Source organism: Podarcis muralis, chromosome 12 (assembly GCF_964188315.1).
Source record: "Podarcis muralis chromosome 12, rPodMur119.hap1.1, whole genome shotgun sequence".
NCBI lineage: Eukaryota > Metazoa > Chordata > Lepidosauria > Squamata > Lacertidae > Podarcis > Podarcis muralis.
Window position 1 is genome coordinate 12,907,118 of NC_135666.1, and position 6,000 is coordinate 12,913,117.

Consider the following 6,000-nt stretch of genomic DNA (forward strand, 5'->3'; position numbering starts at 1 on the left):
ACCTTTACCCAACTGGGAGATTAAGATTTCTCTTCACATGCTCAGATGGTTCAGAATGTTAAAAGTACAGAATGTTACAGACTGAAAGTTAATAGCAAGAGCCTGGAGGTTGTGTTTTGAAAGCTGCCTAGTACAACCCCCCACAGCCGCTGAACATAACTGAATGCGTATAATCAAGGCTCAGGGAAACAGCAGCTTTAAGACACAGCTTCTAGCTTGCACTGGCTTCCTTTGTGGAAGAAAAAGTACAAAAAACGGTGCTTAGAAGCAAATGCTGCAAACTAATTCTTGGCTGGCTTTCTGTAAGAGCATAAGAATCCAAGTGGATCAAAGCAAAAGGGTTATGCACTCCAGCACCCCATTTTCCACAGTGGCTTAGGTCTTGGGGAACCCCACAAACAGGCAGAACTGTGGGGGCAATAGCCTTCTCCTGATATTGCTCCTGCCACTCATGTTGTTGTTTAGTCGTTTAGTTGTGTCCGACTCTTCGTGACCCCATGGACCAGAGCACGCCAGGCACTTCTGTCTTCCACTGCCTCCCGCAGTTTGGTCAAACTCATGCTGGTAGCTTTGAGAACACTATCCAACCACCTCTGTCTCCCCTTCTCCTTGTGCCCTCCATCTTTCCCAACATCAGGGTCTTTTCCAGGGAGTCTTCTCTTCTCATGAAGTGGCCAAAGTATTGGAGCCCCTGCCACTCATATTCAGCAGCAATTTGGCTCCAGGTAGAGAGGTTTCACTTACAGCACAATCCTATATGCATATGTGTCTATTCAGAAGTACAATGGGGCTCACTGCTAGGGAAGGGCTGTTGCTCTGTGGTACAGCATCCTGTAGAAGGTCCTGGGCTCAATCCTCATTATCTACAGGTAGGGTTAGGTGAGAAATATACCTGAAACTCTATCCCCCCCCCCGAATTAAATCCACCTAAGGTAGTAGACATCTTCAAATCTACTTTATTTTGCCTTCCCTGAATACTCTGCCCATCCATTTTCATTAGATCTTCCCTGAGTGGTAGCAGACTTTTTTACATGGTCAGCTTCCTTGTGAAGAAAGTACTATGTATATAGGGAGCCTGAGAAATGCCAAGTTTAAGAGGCCTTGTAGCCTGAGACAAGCCCCACCTTTCACCAGAGCTCTTTGGCAGCTTATGGACACTTTGATAAGTTAGTTCTGCACAGATTTATAAAATAGTTGCAACAAATAGCTGTATGGCCATTAGGTATATATCTTTTTTTCACACCAGAACAATAGTGTCTGTCTAACAGAGTCTGCTTTTCTTCTTTCCTTTTTTGTTACGGATTATATAAAACTTGAAAATTAGTTTTTAAAAGATTGATTTTAGAGGCCACTAATAATCTGTGGCCCTAACCTGTCGCGTATAAATCCAGCACTGGGTGTCAGTTCCCCAGAAGCAACATGTAGCTTATGAAGTCCCCCATGTCTCTGCCCAGCCAGGCAAACATTCAAAACTGTCTCCTGCACTGGCTATACTCCAAAACCCAGCTATTAAACCATTTATCTTCAGGCCCTACTCAAGCTGGCAGAGGTCTAGTAGCTAATGGCTAGCTAACAACCCACCAAAAGGCCTTGATGCTCATTTTGTCGAGCATCCTCTAGTATCTATTTCAGAAATGCCTTAGCTGCAAAATTGCTGGCTGCCTCTTGAAAACAATAGCATTTTCAATTACTGGGAGAAGGGGAAAGGCTGTTTGAGACCATCTACTCTGGTATGATTTCCTAAGACGAAAGCCTTCCCACTAGTTGTTTGTATGCTTCTAAATATAAAACAGGGGATATGATTCAATTTTTCAATGGGTAGTCAGTATGCGACTCACCCAAGGCCTTTGGATGGGGGCCATAGGTCAGTGGCAGAGCTCATGGTTCACATGCAGAAGGTTCCAGGCTCGGCCTCCAGTCAACCGGATTTTGGTAGGCAGGCTGAAAGAAGCTCCAAGTTCTCTGCCAAAGAACTTGGAAAAGTTGTCACTACTCATGGGCTAGATCAGCCTCTGCCAACTTGATGCTCTCCAGGTGTCTTGGACTACAACTCCCATCAGTCCCACTTGGGAAGTTATAGTCCCAAATGCCTGGAGAGCACAAGGTTGGCTAAATGTGCAAATGGTAAGAAACAAGCAGCCAAGACATTTTGCTTCCTGGAGAACAGGACATGCCACCTCCCCCTTAAAACACCCCCCCCAAGAGCATAGCACCCGAGGTTGACCAAGTTGACCTGAGACAGAAAATTCCATAAGCACCCCTCCCAGGGAGTGTAAATACAATCCCAATAATAACAGTAGTAATAATAATTGTATTATATTATTTATATTATTATTAACTATTGTTATTTATTTATATTATTACTAACAACAAGATGGATTAACCATTAAGGAAAATAAGCACTTGCCGAGGGCGTCAAGGGAAGGGGGGGCACTACAGAAATTTTCCACTGTTGGATTTTTAGCATTCATGGTCACAAATTGCTCAGCCAAGCGTTCATTTTCTCAGTTGACGTATATTAAAAATCCCAACAGAACAACTATGCAACAAGGCAGGCTGGATGCCTTATCTCTACTAAGTATAGAAGCCAGTTGTGTAAGATTAGTTTGGAGGATCTGATCAAAGACTTTGCAATTAGAGAAAGTAGGAGTCCCTCCCCCCCCAATATAAATAAAGTGGAAGTGTACAAAAATAAACATAATTTTCCACCTTACTGTAGATTTTGTTTCATTTCAAAAAATAAAATGTTATTTTACAGTTTACTGTATTATTGTTTATATTTTGAATTAGATATATATTTGGGGGAACAAAATCAGAAGGGAGTTGCTGCCATGGGCATTATGTGGATGTGCATTTAATGAACTGAATAGAGTGAAGGAGTATGTTGTCATGGGGGTGGGGAAAATGTCTGTATGAACCAAACAGTGCTTAGTTTATCTTTTGGCTCCTATAGTGTTAATCTTGTTAATTTTTTATAGATTATGAATGCTGCAGTACTTTGCGAATCCTATTGTTGTAATTGTGCTGTTTAGCTTTTTTTGTAATTGTTTTGCCGATGATCTGTTAATTATTCCATATGATTTACGTTGAGTTTGTGATGTCCCATTGTTGTTGCTGTTGTTTAGCCGTTAAGTCGTGTCCGACTCTTCGTGACTCCATGGACCAGAGCATGCCAGGCACTCCTGTCTTCGATGTACCATTATATTGTTGTTATTTATTGTTTGTAAACCGCTTTTCTATTCATGGGAACGGAAAGTTGCTTAGAAATATAATAACTCAAATCAATCAGTCCAACGACAGAGAGACCAATGGGAGGTGAAGCTGGAGCCAATGGCAGGCAGAGCAAATTGATTCCAGTTTTATCCCCATCTTCCTCCATGCAGAGTTACACAAGGGCAACAGAGACAGAAGAGGAGGAAGCTGATGGGCAGCTTGTAAGTAAGAAGGCAGGAAGGTAGGTGAGGTGTCGCTGAGGGAAGACTGAGGTTGGTGGGGCAGAGCCCCATTTGCCCCAGTGCAGCAGCCACTACTGAATAATTTCATGAGACCCAAGTGGTTGTCTCACCCTTCATAGGGACGCGGGTGGCGCTGCGGTCTAAACCACTGAGCCTCTTGGGCTTGCCAATCAGAAGGTTGGCAGTTCGAATCCCCACGACGGGGTGAGATCCCATTGCTCTGTCCCAGCCATAGCTGTCAATGTTTCCCTTTTTAAAAGAGAAATTCCCTTATTCCGAATAGGATTCCTCGCAAGAAAACGGAAAAGTTGACAGCTATGGTCCCAGCTACTGCCAACCTAGCAGTTCAAAAGCATGCCAGTGCAAGTAGATAAATAGGTACCACCGTGGCAGGAAGATAAACGGTGTTTTTGTGCGCTCTGGTTTCTGTCACAGTGTCCTGTTGCGCCAGAAGCGGTTAAGTCATGCTGACCACATGACCGGAAAGCTGTCTGTGGACAAACGCTGGCTCTCTTGGCCTGAAGGCAAGATGAGCGCTGCAACCCCACCGTCGCCTTTGACTGGATTTAACCGTCCAGGAGTCCTTTACCTTTACCTTTTACCTTGTCTCACCATTCCCAACATGGGTAGGCAAACTAAGGCCCGGGGGCCAGATCCAGCCCAATCACCTTCTAAATCTGGTCGTGGATGGTCCGGGAATCAGTGTGTTTGTACATGTACTGTAGAATTGTCCTTTTATTTAAAATGCATCTCTGGATTATTTGTGGGGCATAGGAATTTGTTCTTTTTTTCTTTTCTTTTTCAAAATATAGTCTGGGCCCCCACAAGGTCTGAGGGACAGTGGACCAGCCCCCTGCTGAAAAGGTTTGCTGACCTCTGATATAGTACATAACCTTTCACTGAGCAGAGGGCACTTAACTTAGGGCAATTAATGGCAGACTAGAATTCAACACAGTTACCTGATGAGCCCGTGGGCCTGAGATCAAGGGACACGATGCCATGAAGGAGCATGCCAGCTTCTCCTTTTCAGCTCAATGAAAAGCAGACAACAAGGCTTCCTACCACCAACCTAGTACTGAAAGCGAGGAGATATAATTCACAGCAAGGGGTGATTTGGGCTTCTAGCAGTAAGAATCAAAGGAATTGAAGCTGACAGTGTTTGGCTGAGATCAACAGCAACAGTTCTCGGTCTCCTACAATGCTAATGGAATTCAGCTTTGTTCATTTTTTGGAACTATTGTGCCTCTGGTCCATCGCTGCAACAGGGAATATTCTGCAATCCAGATGTCCAAATAGATGGGGCGGGAAAGAAAATAACAAATGGCTTCTGAGAAAGATGGGTGGCTTCTATTTATTACATTTTAACATCTCCAGGTAGGGCTGGGAGGGACCCCAGTCTGGAACCCTGGGGATCAGTGTGGACAATTCAGAGCTAGGCAGACCAATGTTCTGACTTAGTATCAGTCAGCTTCCTTAAGTTCCTATCCCTTGCGGACATGTGTGAACACTTTGTATGATTGAGTGCTCTTGAATTATTTGAATAATTTTTGAAAACTGGTATCATTCATTGCATCAATCTCTGCGCCCTTATCCTCCGAACCCAGGTGGCATTTGTGACATTGTTCCTGAACTCAAAAGCAGAAGATGTACCTATGTAATACACAAGGTGGGCCTTTTGTTTCATTCTAGGCAATGGCCAAGGTCTGCATAGGGGCAGACCAAGCTTTGCCTTTCCATTTCTGCTTACGGTTAAAAATACTCAAGAAGTTAACAAGATAGAGGCTTGCACTGTTCTCTTTTGCTTTCTGCAGTGGTAGAAAAGATGAGGCCAGGGCAAAAGTCCAGGGATAGCTGGGCTTGATAAAGCTTTTCAGATTAGGTCACGTGAGCTTCCCTATTGCTGGCAGGTGCTAATCTCAGCTTCCAGATGAATGTGCAACTTCATCAGCATGATGTAGTGCTGTTAAACAGATTCATAGAATTGTAGAGTTGGAAGGGACTCAAAAGAAAACCTCAAAATTCAGGTTTTTGGGAGACTGGGAATGTTCAACTGCGTTGTGTTTTAAGCTCCATTTTTAAAAACTTGGGCAGAGCTAAAAACTCACAAAAGCAACTGAACAAGAACCTGAGATACTGTTTCAGAAGAAAATTTGGAAACTTTTCTTCGTGGTATGGCAAAAATGCTAAGTAGTATTGCCATTTTTGCCGTACTACTCCCATCACTTTTTTAAAAATGTAGAGGGGTCACAATAAGCAGCATAGATGTACTGTACTTGTCCTTGTCATCTAGAGAAGAAAAAGCAGATACAGCCTCATTAAAATGTATCCTTGCGTAGCTTCGTCGCCCATACATCCTTTTCACAAATATGAACTAGGTGCTGCTGCTTGGCTATACATTGTTCATAGCACAAGTCAAGTCCAGCTCAAGACATACCTTTGGGCTAGTCTTCCAATCAGCAGAGTGGCATTTCCTGCAGCTCCTTATTATTCCACTTGCAGATCATTGTTTTTGAGAACTTCAGCCCTTCCTTCCCCACCTACGTAA